This window comes from Stigmatopora nigra, chromosome 10, assembly GCF_051989575.1.
Source record: "Stigmatopora nigra isolate UIUO_SnigA chromosome 10, RoL_Snig_1.1, whole genome shotgun sequence".
Taxonomy (NCBI): domain Eukaryota; kingdom Metazoa; phylum Chordata; class Actinopteri; order Syngnathiformes; family Syngnathidae; genus Stigmatopora; species Stigmatopora nigra.
The window spans coordinates 1,255,401-1,270,358 of record NC_135517.1 but is presented as its reverse complement, the minus strand read 5'-3'; the positions used below and the strand labels follow the sequence as shown (position 1 = coordinate 1,270,358).

Genomic DNA, 14,958 nt, shown 5'->3' with positions numbered 1-14,958 from the left:
TAACTTTATATTTTATTTCCCAAATTTTCAACGATTCCTCTATATTTAACTCTATTATCACAGATAAACTGTCAAGTTCTCATTTCCACTCCGGGACTTTCATTTTCCGTTTTTTTCTTTCCGACCCGAGCGAAACAGAACCACAAAGGACTGAAACCCCCTTGCAGTGTTTGTGTGAGGTATTAGGCGCTTGTTGCCTCATGGGATTGAATTAATTGATTAATACTTTTATCCAATTAGTGCTTCCTCATGCAATTAATCAGTTGTCTGGGGTCGCCGCTTCGCTCCGTTACCTTCACCAAAATAGTTGAGCGGTGACCTCCAGATTCAAGTTTGTGGTTAACGAATCGACGGATAAGCCAATCAAAACACAATATTCAAGTTATATTACGCTTTCTTCCATTTCTTGTTGTCCTGGGTGCAAAGGTTCAACGGTTCGATTCCCTGCTATGACATTCAACAACTTGGGCAAGGCGCAAAAACCGAATTTTCCCTAAAAAAAACGAACAAAAAACTGCAGGAGGGGCCTCAGAGGGTGCCGGATTCCATTCCAAACAACGAAAATGACATTCGTGTATATTTGCATCAAAAAATGACAAAAAAATGCAAATTGACGGCAAAAACTTGGTAATCAAGGGCCGCAGAGGGTGCAGGATTCCATTCCAAACAACGAAAATGACATTCGTGTATATTTGCATCAAAAAATGACAAAAAACTGCAAATTGACGGCAAAAACTTGGTCTTCAAGGGCCGCAGAGGGTGCCGGATTCCATTGCAACCAATGAAAAGGACATTTGTGTATATTTGCATCAAAAAATGACAAAAAAACTGCAAATTGACGGCACATGCTTGGTCCCCAAGGGACACAGAGGGTGCAGAATTTCATTCCAATCAACAAAAATGAATTTTTTCTATACGTGCAAAAAAAACATGCCAAAAAATTGACTTTAAAAATGTGACAGATGGCCGGGTCAACACAAGATACGATACATATAAAAAAAAAGTGCATCCGTTAACAGTACATATGAAATATCAACATCAAAAAATGACTAAATTATCAACATACTCACCACTCATCATTCAAGTAAAATGTAAAAAGTATATAGTACAAAGTCAAGTAAAAAGGAATGTATTAAGACATTAAAATGCCATTTAAAAAAAGATAGAAGGGCTGTAAAACATGAAAAACAAATAAGAGTGGACACAGCTACTGCCACTGGCTTCCGTGTGACGGCGCCATCTTGGGGTAAAAAAAAATTGGACAACGTCGGCGGGCCGGATTAAAAAACCTAATGGGCCATATGTGGCCCGCGGGCCGTAGTTTGCCCACCCCTGTACTATACTATTGTATTTGCATCATGTTGTTGACTTGTTAAGTCAACACTCTCTTACTTGTGTAGCTTGCGGAAATAATTCCTTCTTAGCTTGTTGCTGAAGGCAACGTCCGTGTTATTGGAAAGAAACTATGTGGCCGACCGAAGCCAATCCCTCGGAGTAAAAAAATTTAAAAAAAATGGCGTCTATCGGCCAAGCGGTTCCGGACGAAGCGTCTTAATGCGGCTCTGAGATGTTTGGGCACCAAGAGGGGGGATTTGGATAAAATGGGCTCTCAAAGGCCCAAAAGCTCTCAAGTTGTTGGGAGTTGGCTTTTTTTGTGTATTTTAAAATCTAATTCGGGGCTGTTTTTGTTGATTTAAAGACACTGGTGTCAAAGAGGTGGGGTGGGGGCCAGATATGGCCCGTGACATTAATTTTTGTGGTCAATGAAAGTATATTATGTGTCATTCTAACATTGAAATGGTGATTATAGATGTATATAGAGGATATATATATATATTTTTTTAGGAATAATTAGGTATTAAATGTTTAATTGGCTGTCGACTAATTCAGGGTGTCTCGATTATTTGTCACAGTTGAATGGTACAGGCTCCAGCACCCCCGGCGGTACACATAGTGAATAAAAACTATAAAAAAAATACTTTGATTGGTCGCAAAAAATGATTGATTGACATTCAGAAAAGCTGTCAATCATTAGCCAGCTCCAGCACCCCCGGCAAGGATAGTGTATGGAAAATAGATAGTTTTAATTTTTTTTTTAATCGTAATTTTTTTTGTTTCGAGTTTTCATTCAAAATAAAAAAAAACTAAAATACACAAATATAAATATTTCCCATATTCCCCTTTCATTTTCAAATAAATATAAACTAAAATATATTTCTTACACTAAATATTTTTTTAAAAGGGCTGAGCATAAGCGGTATGGAAAATGAATAAAAAACTATAAGAAAATTACCTTGATTAGCCTCAAAATTGATGTCTAAAAATGATTGATTGACATTCAGCAAAGCTGTCAATCATTAACCAGTTAATTGCCTTACGCTAGTTGACAGACCATCAAAAATCAACCAAAATTCCCCAACCTTCTTCCCCATCCTTTCCATCCCGATTTCCATCATCTTAAAAATAAGCCCCGCCCCACTCCCCGACATACTACCCCCTCCCCCCCAACCTCGCCATTAACGAACGCCATCCAATTTCCGCCACTTTCGTGGCTCCTCCTCGCTCAAAATGATCCCAAATACTTCGTTTCAAGTTTCCAATTAGAAACGTTCCGGCCGCCAAGTGGGAACTTCAAAGTACTCCACGCCGCCATCGTGTTTATTCCTCGCCGCCCGCGAGGCAAACGTCGCCAGGACCAAATTAATTCATTTTGCCTATCTCCCACCCCCCTCCTCCTATTTTTTAATTATTTTTTTAACATGAGCGGCAAGATATTTCATTGTGTTTAATTAGCGAGCATTTGTATCAAGCATATTTTCGTGGAAGCGAATGCTCGCCATTTCCCAACAAAAACTCCTCCAAGTCCTTCTTTAGTTCCGCCTCCCCAATTAGGGAATTCCATTAAGTGTGTACACATTTACTCATAATTAGGACTAGAAGTAGGAAACGCTAATGAGGAAGCCAGAGACGTTCTGCTTTTTCCCTGAATATTAGCCGCCGCCCCCGCTTTGTCGTCGGCCCAAGCGTGCTAATTAGCTGCTGGTCATTTAGCCGCTGGTCAATTAGCCGCCTTTTCTCTTCCGCCGCAGCCAAATATGGCCGCTGAACTCGCCCGTCTCGCCTAACGCTATTGTACTTGGCGCCGCGAGTATATATGTGTATATATGTAAATATGTGTATATATGTATATATGTGTATATTTGTATATATACATGTGTACATGTGTATATATCTATGTGTAAATCTGTATACATGTGTATAAATGTATGTAGGTATGTATACATGTGTATATATGTATATATGTACGTGTACATGTGTAAATGTGCGTAAATCTGTATACATGTGTATATATGTATGTGTAAATGTGTAAATGGATATATAAGTGCATATATTTATGTGTAAATGTGTAAATGGATATATAAGTGCATATATTTATGTGTAAATGTGTATATGTGTGTACTATGTGTGTGTACTATGTGTAAATGTGTGTGTGTACTGTGTGTGTACTATGTCTGTGTACTATGTGTAAATGTGTATATGTGTATGTGTATATGTGTAAATGTGTATATGTGTATGTGTATATGTGTATATGTGTGTACTATGTGTAAATGTGTATATGTGTATGTGTATATGTGTATATATGTGTATATATGTACATGGAAGTGTATATATGTGTATATATGTACATGGAAGTGTAGATATGTGTATATATGTACATGGAAGTGTATATATGTGTATATATGTACATGGAAGTGTATATATGTGTATATATGTACATGTACACTGTGTACATGTGTGTACTATGTGTAAATGTGTATATGGGAATATATATATATATATATATATATATATATATATATATATATATATATATATATATATATATATATATATATATATATATATATATATATATATATATATATATATATTATATATAGATATATCTATATATATATATATATATATATATATATATATATATATATATATATATATATATATATATATATATATATATATATATATATATACACATACAGATATACACACACGTGTATACATGTATATACATACACGTGTATACGTGTATACATGTATGTACACACATACACATGTATATGTGTATACATGTATATACACACATATATATATATATATATATACATATATGTGTATATATGTGTATATATATAAGATTAAAATTGAAATACGTATTACAAGCTTAAAATCAAAACATGATGGAACATTAAATTATGAACTATATTGGATCATTACTCCGGGTGCAAATATGTGATCGGCAACACTCATTTGTAGCAAAACAACAAAAATAGGAGACATAAGTCAACACAGCACATACTTTTTTCTTTTCTTTTCGATTTCGTCTACACAGCCGAGTGAAACTGGTTTAATATTCCACACATTTCTTTGCCCTGCGCCTTTGTCTCGGCCATTTCTAAAATACATATTGCTTTCCAGCCTTCCCGTTTGTTTGCACGCCGTCTTTCTCAACTTTCCATTCTCGTTTTTTTTCTTATTTTTTCTGTCACCTTGCCCGGTGGTATTTCGCGGAATTCCAATGAGACCCTGTCGCCGAGTCCCTTTGGAGTAAAACCTAAGTTTTACATTTTTTTTGTGTTTTGGTTCAATTGCCGTTCCAATTTTCACAAAATTTAACATAAAACCACGTGTGAAAAACATTGTTCAATCATTTGACAAAATGGTCAATGCTAACACGCTAAAACGAGGAAAATTAACTAGTGCTAATAAGACTTTCACCTTCAACCTGGGCTAAAAAAAATCATAAACATCTGCATCTTTACATGTATTTTCCAACAGATTTTGTATCGATATCCGCCCAATTATCAGATAGACATTCCGTCTTTCTATGCTAACACGTTAGCCTAGCATCCTGCTAACCACAGACTACAAAGCTAACCAAACATGTCTCATTACGAGTATTACATCGCAAAAAGTTTATGATTTACGACTATTACATCCCAAAAAGTTTACAATTCCCTGACCGCTACAAACCATGTTACAACCAATTTCCCACATATTAGCGACTCACAACAACTAAACATTCTAGGAAAGCTAACACGCTAAAACAAAAAAATGTAAAAATAGTGTTCAATGCTATCGCTAATAAGCCTTTCACCAAAATCCTGGGCTAAACATAATAAACATCCACATTTTACATGTATTTTCCTTCCAAATACCAAGTAGACACTCCGTCTTTCTATGCTAACACATGTTAGCCTAGCATACTGCTAACCATAGACTATTAACCTAACCAAACAACTCTTACATCCCAAAAATTACGATTTCCCAACCTCTTCTAACCAATTTCCCACATATTAGCGAACCATATTCCAACTACTTGTATTGGCTGTTATCTATAATCCTTATAAAGCATGATTTATGGATGTGTGTGTGTATGTTAACATTCCCTCGCTAAGTTTGTCCAAACCATGCAAACAAAACCTTTGTTTGTTATTTTTTTTAACACTTAGGAGAGTTCCAATCGTAAGTTTCCACCCGAATAGGGTTGAGGGTACAACGTCTCGGCGCACTTGGGCGTTAAAGCCTCGCCCACGCTAAACCTTTTCGCCCCTTCGTGTACATATTTACCCTCGACTTTGCAATTTGGGATGGCAAGGCGTCGATCCGAGGCGCTCCGAAGTGCTCTCGAACTGTTTATCCCGAAGAATATATTAAAAGGATTAGCCCGTGTACGTAACGTGATTACGAACAAAGTGTCGGGAGTGTGAACAGGCGGAAAAGTCAACACACGGCAAGATGCGCCCTCGTTCCCAAGCGGGGGAAAAAGGTGAGGATAAACTCAAGTAATCAGGTGGATTAAGAGATTACATCAAAACGGTTATTTATTTATTTTTTTGATTACGATTATGAAAGAAAATATGAAGAATGAGGGATTCCGGGGCAAAAATGGACTGGGCTTGTCACTCTAAAAGTGGCTGGTATGAATAGGGTTGGCAATGCTAATTAGCAATGATAAATGCTGAGGCTGCTATTGTGTGGACTACATATTTATTATTTATTCATTGATTTATTTGTTATTATTTATTGATTTGTGTTATTTATTGATTATTTTTGTTTTTTATAGATTATTTTGTGTTATTTATTGGTTATTTTTGTTATTTGTAGATTATTTTTGTTATTTATTGATTATTTTTGTTATTTATTGGTTATTTTTAGTTATTTAATGATTATTTTTAGTTATTTATTGGTTATTTTTAGTTATTTAATGATTATTTTTAGTTACTTATTGATTATTTTTTGTTATTTATTGATTATATTGTTATTTATTGATTGTTTTTTTTGTTATTTATTGATTATTTTTGGTTAATTATTGATCTTTTTTTGTGCTTTATTGATCTTTTTTGTTATTTATTGATCTTTTTTGTTATTTATTGATCTTTGTTTGTTATTTATTGATTATCTTTGTTTTTTATTGATTATTTTTGTTATTTTTTGTATTATTTATTAATGAATGATTATTTAATTGTAGTTTTGTTTGTTGCCATTTGTGCACTAACCCTACTTATGTTGTTAACTTATTTATTACTTACATATTGATTATATTTGGATTATTTATTTATCCATTTGTTTGTTATTGTAATTTGAGCACTTTGTGGTGAAGCCATCATTTGACTGACAATTCAGTCATCATTTTTTGTTACAAATAAGGCTTTTTTGCGAGAAAATACAGTAGCTACAAAAAAAGTTAGGGTTAATGAGTGCGAGAGGGTAAACCAGGTGAGCTACTTAAAAAAAAAATGTAACACTTGAGTGGCAATTGCTATAAAATGTATTCCCTGAGAACAGAAGCGCCCGTTTACCTGCTGCGTGTCACTTTGGAAAGGAAAGCGTGGCCAGGCCAGCTGCAGCGGCGGCGCAATTAGTGTAATAACATGGGCGACTTTAGCGCGCCACTGACAATATGTCACCTCCCATTAGGCGCCGTAAGCAAACGCGGGAGTCCAATGTCGCGCCGCTCGCCGTGTCAATGCGCATCTCGCTCTCCCTCGGTCACGCTCGGCCGCGTGCCATCCACTGGCCGCTATGTCGCGGGTTGTGGAATACAAAGTCCGGTGGAAAGAGAGAGAGTGAGCTAAACAATGGCTGGGTTCGATGGATGGATGGATTGTTGGCAGGAGAACAGATAAGATGGCGGCGTGCTGTCAAACTACGGCGACGGCGAGGGATTCTGATGGATGAAATGGGTCGGATGTTGGCGGAAAGATGTTTCGGGTTATGCGGGTGGAGGGGGGCGGGGCTAGGGTTTCTCTACATATAAATACCTCTCCATACAAATACCTCTACATACAAATACTTCTACATAAAAAGACCTCTACATACAAAGACCTCTACATACAAAGACCTCTACATAAAAATACCTCCACCTACAAATACCTCTACCTGCAAATACCTCTACCTGCAATTACCTCTACCTACAAATACCTCTACCTACAAATACCTCTACCTACAAATACCTCTACCTACAAATACCTCTACCTACAAATACCTCTACATACAAATACATCCACCTACAAATACCTCCACCTACAAATACCTCCACCTACAACTACCTCCACCTACAACTACCTCCATATACAAATACCTCCACATACAAATACCTCCACATACAAATACCTCTACCTATAAATACCTCTACTTCCAAATACCCCGACATACAAATACCTATACCTACAAATACCTCTACATACAAATGAGTGAGGACCGTGAAACGAATTATAGAATTCAAATATAAAGTACACCTCTACTTACAAAATTTTAGGTAGGTAAGAAATAACATTGAAATCTGTTAGTATTCAAGCACAGTATAAAAAAATGAAAATAAATAGACCTATAGGGGGAGCAATAATCAAGATGGCGCTGTGAGTTAGCAAATCATACCTTTGCAATCAACTGGCATGAAGGCCCGCTGCGTTTCTGGCGCAAACTATCAAAACGGCGTTATGGGAACGTATCTCAGGCGTTACCAACTTGGCCATTAAGCGAGCATGGAATTTTCAAGTCCATCAAAAGTCCATCAAAATCTCAGCATGTGCACTTTTGAGGCATTTAGCGTGACGGCGTAGCATGCCGACCGTCATTCATATACTGTCAGAAAGGGGGCGTGGCGATAAATCAACATGGTGACGTATGTGGTCCTTTTTTAAGTCTCCCAATAACCTACCGCTAAGAATCAATATATCTATCTGATATACATCTATATTCTAACCAACAGGTTTCCAACAAAGTTCTCCATAAGAGCAACTCCGTAGGGGCGGAGCCATTGTGGGGCGGTGTCAGGGTATGTAGGATCTTGGGTTTTATTATTATTATTATTTATTTATTATGTATGTATTAATTATTACTATTATGACTACTACTACTACTACAAATATTATTATGACTACTACTACTACTACAAATATTATTATGACTACTACTACTACAAATATTATTATGACTACTACTACTACTACAAATATTATGACTACTAATACAAATATTATTATGACTACTACTACCAATACAAATTTTATTATGACTTCTACTACCAATACAAATTTTATTATGACTACTACTACCAATACAAATTTTATTATGACTACTACTACCAATACAAATTTTATTATGACTACTACTACCAATACAAATTTTATTATGACTACTACTACCAATACAAATATAATTATGACTACTACTACTAATACAAATATAATTATGACTACTACTACTAATACAAATATAATTATGACTACTACTACTAATACAAATATAATTATGACTACTACTACTAATACAAATATAATTATGACTACTACTACTAATACAAATATAATTATGACTACTACTACTAATACAAATATAATTATGACTACTACTACTAATACAAATATAATTATGACTACTACTACCACTCCTACTACTACCACTACTACCACTCCTACTACTACCACTACTACCACTCCTACTACTACCACTACTACCACTCCTACTACTACCACTACTACCACTCCTACTACTACCACCACTACCACTACTACTACCACTACCGCTACCACTACCACAACCACTTAGGCCACGCCCATAAGCCAAAGTCCTACTTGCTCCGCCTCTAAAGCAAAGTAAGATAAAGCAAATAAACAGCTTGACTCACTTCGTCTTTAAACATCCACGTAACACTTCACCATTCCCCCGAAACCAAAAAAAACAGAGATCAAATTAGTCGAAACAAAAGCATTTATAAGGACATAATTGTATAAAACGAATAGAAACGTAATTGACGCAACATCGGTCGCCTACGTTGAGGACAAACAGCGTTTAGTGTACAAAAATAAGTGGAAAAACGTTGAATGGTACTCAAGTACACTTGACTCGTTTAATAGCGCTTTTGACGCTAATATGCAAAAAGTATTTCCAATCAAGGTTAGAAAAAAGGTTTCAAAACAGACTTTTCGTTCGTCACATTGCTTAAAAAAAACCAAGATGGATCTCGGGTTTGTGTTTTAATTAGCCAAAACCAAAGTGTCGTTATTTACGTTGTAAATGATTGGCCGAAAAAGTACAGGGAAATTAAAGATAAAGGCCCGCGAGACAATACCAGCTAATGTATCCGTTAAATGTTTACTACCGTCACAACCTCCATTTAGCACGTTTTTTTTTTTTTGCAGTAATAGGCTGCCGGACTCGGTATAAATCTAGCGGCTAATTAAATGCTCCAATATTGATGTTGGAGGAGAGTAAATGCTTGTTAATTTAAATTCTAAAGCATTATTTTTTTTTTAAAAATGGACGAGTTTCTGCCTTATTTTTGTGTTTTTTTTTGTAGCATCGAACCCAAACTCGTAAAAGTGACGTAAGCGGTCCGTTTGTACACTTAGGTAATGAAAAGCTGTCGGAAAAAATAAAGCTTCTTGTAAATGTCGAGACGCATTATGGGATGCTTTTATGCGGGTATTCAAAAAAAAAACAACAAAGCAATTTATTTAAGATGAGGAGAGCATATTGCTATCATTTTTTAGTTAATTTTTTTATAGTTAGGCTAAGCTAATCAACTTTATTTGGTTTTATTCTCGGGCTGTGATAAAGTGTTTTTGTAGTAAAATCATTTTATAAGAAATATGGTAAATATGCATTATGTAAGACATTTATAAAGATATAAGTGTCTATTTTGTTTTTAATTGGGTCATACGCCCCCTGCTGGATTTTTTACAGGGTCAGGTTTCGACTATGCAGAGGCAAACTGTTATATTGATTTTAAGATTTAATTATTTTAGTCGATATTATAGAATTTTGAGTGTTTTTTTTTACAAGAGTTTTATGATTTTAGCAGTCTATATCCTCACAAGGGTCGCATGGGGTGCCGGAGAATTCTTACAGGGTCAGGTTTCGACTATGCAGAGGCAAACTGTTATTTTGATTGTATTTTTTGAACATTATAGTCAATATTATTGAATTTTGAGCGTTTTTTAACAAGAGTTTACGATTTTAGTAGTGTATATTCTCAAAAGGGTCGCATGGGGTGCCGGAGAATTCTTACAGCATCAGGTTTCGACTATGCAGAGGCCAACTGTTACCCAAATTATTTTAATTGTAGGTTTTAATAATTCTAGTCAATATTATTGAATGGTCTTTACAAGAGTCTATGATTTTAGTAGTAAATATCCTCACAAGGGCCGCGGGGGTGCCGGAGCCTAACCCAAACAGTAGGCTGGGATTACCCTAAATTGGTTGCCAATCAAATGAAGGACAAAAGTTACATGCAAACTCAACACGGGGGTTAGAACCCTCGATCCCTGAACTGCGAGACGGTCATGCTAACCACTTTACCACCGGATTGGCCGATAAAAATGGTAAAAACATTTAATCACCTGTTCATAGGATAAGTTTTAGAAAATAATATGAGTCAGACAACTGAGATAGGTTAAAGTAGGATTGGAAAAGTGTTGAAAATGGCTGGCGGCACGAGAAGAAACTCCTGATTGATTCCCAAGAATCTGGCGAGAATAGTTCGAACGTTGTCACGACGTAGACACACCCGCACTTGGGCTATCGCTTCATTGTTACCGGGGACGAGTCGGAGTCTTTGTCGGGTGACTTTGACCGATTGACATTGGCGTTGGCGCCTTTGGCAACTTGGAGACTTCAATTAACCTACTGTGGGATCAAGTACCCAAAGGGAAGCCACACAAGTCTGGAAAGGACATGGAAAAACTACACCGAGAAAAGTCTAGCCAGTAAAAAAAAAATTAAGTTAGAACCCAAAAAAAAAATGTCCGTCAACTTGGCTATCCAACATAATGTCTCCTAAATTTAAATCATTCAAAACTGGTTTTGGAAAAAAAAAATCTGGTTCGCAGGGGGTGCTGGAGCCTATCCCAGCTGACTTTGGGTACCAGGCAGGGGAGACCAATCCTCAAATATTTTTGCATCTAAAAATCTGAAAATAAACAACCAAAATGGAGAATATGGAGATCAAAAACTTGCTTGCTAGGGTCGCAGGGGGTGCCGGAGCATGAGGTCGGTGGGACACTACTGGGCCAACCAATCACAATGCACAAGGAGAAAAACAACCAATCATAGTTAAGGTCCATTTAGCCTTTCAATTTGCTAACAACCAATCACACTTAGCTTATACAGTAATTTAGACTGTTAGCCAGTTAGCATAGCATTGACATTTTGCCATGTGGGAGTAAACCGGAGTACCCGGAGAAAACCCAAACAAGCCCAAAGGAAAAACATGCAAACTCCACACAGGTGGACCAACCTGGATTTGAACCCAAGACCCTAGAGCTGCGAGACCAACAGGTTAACCACTCAAGACACTGGGCTGCCAACCAGATCAAGTTATGAACTAGAAATTATGATTATTCATATTATTTTTAGCTCTTCAAGTCCACAAAGTATTACACATTTTAAGGCAATTTTAACAGTAGGGCTTATACGCGAGAAAAATGGTATTCATAGTAATTTTTTCCCCCTTGATGTATTTTCTTCATATTCAGCGTCTTGATTGGCTCCAATATCTTTTGTCTTCTAATGGGACGCGGCAGCCAGTGTGCGTATTCATCATTTCAAAGGCGATGTTTTTGCACGGCGTCCATTCATCTCGCCGTCCCGCTCAATACCGTTTGCATTTCTCATTTAAGACAATGGCCGAGCACCCAAATGAAGACGTTCTTCCACAAAGAGAGGCGCTTCTGGCAGGGTGAGATAACCCGCTAATGTTCAGATTTACTAAACGTCTCTTTAAGTTTTGTCAGTTTGTCATTTAGCCGTCAGTCTTTTTGGTCTGGACCGTTTCCATGACAACAGTACCGGGGGGAGACAAAACATTTACTGGAATACCTATCGTTTACATGTTCTCCCTGGGCTTGTGTGGATTTTCTCCGGGTACTCCGGCTTCCTCCCACATCCCAAAAACATGCATGCTAGGCTAGCTTGCTAACACTCTAAATTGACACTAGGTATGATTGTGAGTGTAAATGAATTGAATTCAAATCCAAGTTGGTCCAGCTGTATGCAGGTTCATGTGTGGGTTTTCCTCGGGTATTCCGGTTTCCTCCCACATTCCAAAAACATGCATGCTAGGCTAGCTGGCTAACACTCTAAATTGAGTGTGTGTGAAATAATTAAATTAAAATCCAGTTTGGTCCACCTCTATGGAGTTTGCATGTGTGGGTTTTCCCTGGGTACTCCACTTTCCTCCCACATTCCCAAAAACATACATGCTAGGCTAGCTGGCTAACACTCTAAATTGAGTGTGTGTGAATGAATTAAATTCAAATCCAGTTTGGTCTTTCTGTTTAGAGTTTGCATGTGTGGGTTTTCCCCGGGTACTCCACTTTCCTCCCACATTCCCAAAAACATGCATGCTAGGCTATCTAGCTAACACTCTAAATAGCCCCTTAGGTATGAGTATGAGCATAAATGGCTGTTTGTCTCCTGGGATGGGCTCCAGCACCCTCCTGCGAACCTCAGTGAGGATAAAGTGGTTCAGAAAAACGAATGAAAGAAGTTGATCTAGACGGTCATCAGGAGCAACGTCACGCAAGGTTTAATTCTGCGTCCCTATTGGTCCGTCCCTCGCACATGCCAATTGGGCAATCAGCCTGCTTTGAGATTTAACGAGCGCATTAGAGTGGAGGACACAAGCAATCAGTGTCCTCCAACTGGCCCATGTCCTCCCGCCAAAACAGAACATTAAGGCCGCTTTCAACCCGTTCCCCCCGAAAAAAAAAACATAAAAACACGAGAAAAATGCAAAGAGTGCGGTCTGAAATCAATACGTGAAAGCCGATTGGATAAAAAATAATGATGAAAGGGAATGGCGTCGCTCCGCTGCTTGGGCTTCTGGAGTCGTTAGCACATCCTGGAAATTGAAAACATCTCTTGGGTTTTTGGTTTGTTTTCCTGTGGATTTCATTCAAATGAGGACCGGGTTGTTTAATCGTCTTCTGACGGGGAAATTTTGCTTTGGTGGGAAATGTCGAGGGATACAAAACCGTCTTACAATTTGCGTAAGTGCAGACGGTGGATTTCTTCTAATGATAATTTAAGTTATTATCTTTGGGTAGTCATAATAGAGACTTTGAATCAAGATAAAGTCATATTTGGGGAAAATGCGGGTGTAATGCGGGTATTCGTGATCGATTAGCATACCCGAATTTTCAAGTGGACGCGTAATTTCGCCACTTACAGCCACTAGGAATTCCGTCGGTGCCCTAAAAAATGCTAATCATTCATTTTCTGACCCACTTATCCTCACAAGGATCGCGAGGGGTGCTGGAGCCTATCCCAGCTGACTTTAGGTACCAGGCCAGAGACCCTCAATTAGTTACTGGCCAATAACAGGGCACAAGAAGACAAACAACCGTAGCTAGGGTCAATTTAGCCTTCAGTTAGCCTAGCCTGCATGTTTTTGGAATGTGGGAGTAAACTGGAGCACCCGGAGAAAACCCACGCAAGTCAGGGGAAGAATATGCAAACACAAAAAAATCTAAGGACATTTTATGTATTTTATTTAGCCTTCAATTAGCCTAGCTTGAATTTTTTTAGGATGTGGGAGTAAACTGGAGTACCCGGAGAAAACCCACGCAAGTCAGGGGAAGAATATGCAGACACACAAAAAATCTAAGGACATTTTATGTATTTTATTTAGCCTTCAATTAGCCTAGCTTGAATGTTATTTTGGATGTGGGAGTAAACTGGAGTACCCAGAGAAAACCCACGCAAGCCTAGGGGGGAGAACATGCAAACTCGAAAAAAAATCTAAGGACATTTTAATTATTTTGAATAGCCTTCAAATAGTCTAGCTTGCATTTTTTGGGATGTGGGAAGAAACCGGAGTACCCATAGAAAACCCACATGAGCCAAGCGGAGAAACATGCAAACTCGAAAAAAATCTAAGGACATTTTATTTATTTTATATAGCCTTCAATTAGCCTAGCTTGCATTTTTTGGGATGTGGGAAGAAACCGGAGTACCCGGAGAAAACCCACACAAGCCAAGGGGGAGAATTTGCAAATAAAAAAATTTAAGGAAATTTTATTTTGGATTTTTGGATTCCATTCATTGATATCGGGAGCTAAAAAATGACATTAGCATAATGGTCATGATTAATTGGTCATTATTATTTTTCCAAAATGGCTTTTTTTGGGGTTTACTTTTCCAATGTGCATTTAATGCGTTCACTAAAACAGCGAATGAGTTCACATTGTTTACACGTGTGTGTACTTGTGAGTACTTGTGTGTGTAGCAATAATATTATTTCATCTGTGCTGTCCTTGTTGCTGATGTTTTATTCCAGCGTTAAAGTGGAACTTATTACATTTTTTCTGCCCTTAATATTGCTTTTTGGCGTAAAGGACTTTGCACAAATATTGCATGACAAGGTCGTTTGCTCTTCTTTTTTTCATGGCA

General features: G+C 37.4%; 1 protein-coding gene across 1 annotated transcript in view; it reads right to left on the bottom strand.

The window, feature by feature from the left end:
* cdh22 (cadherin 22) overlaps window positions 1–14,958 on the bottom strand; it is a 150,418-nt gene that overhangs the window by 58,376 nt on the left and 77,084 nt on the right. The gene's annotated exons all lie outside the window — the stretch shown is intronic.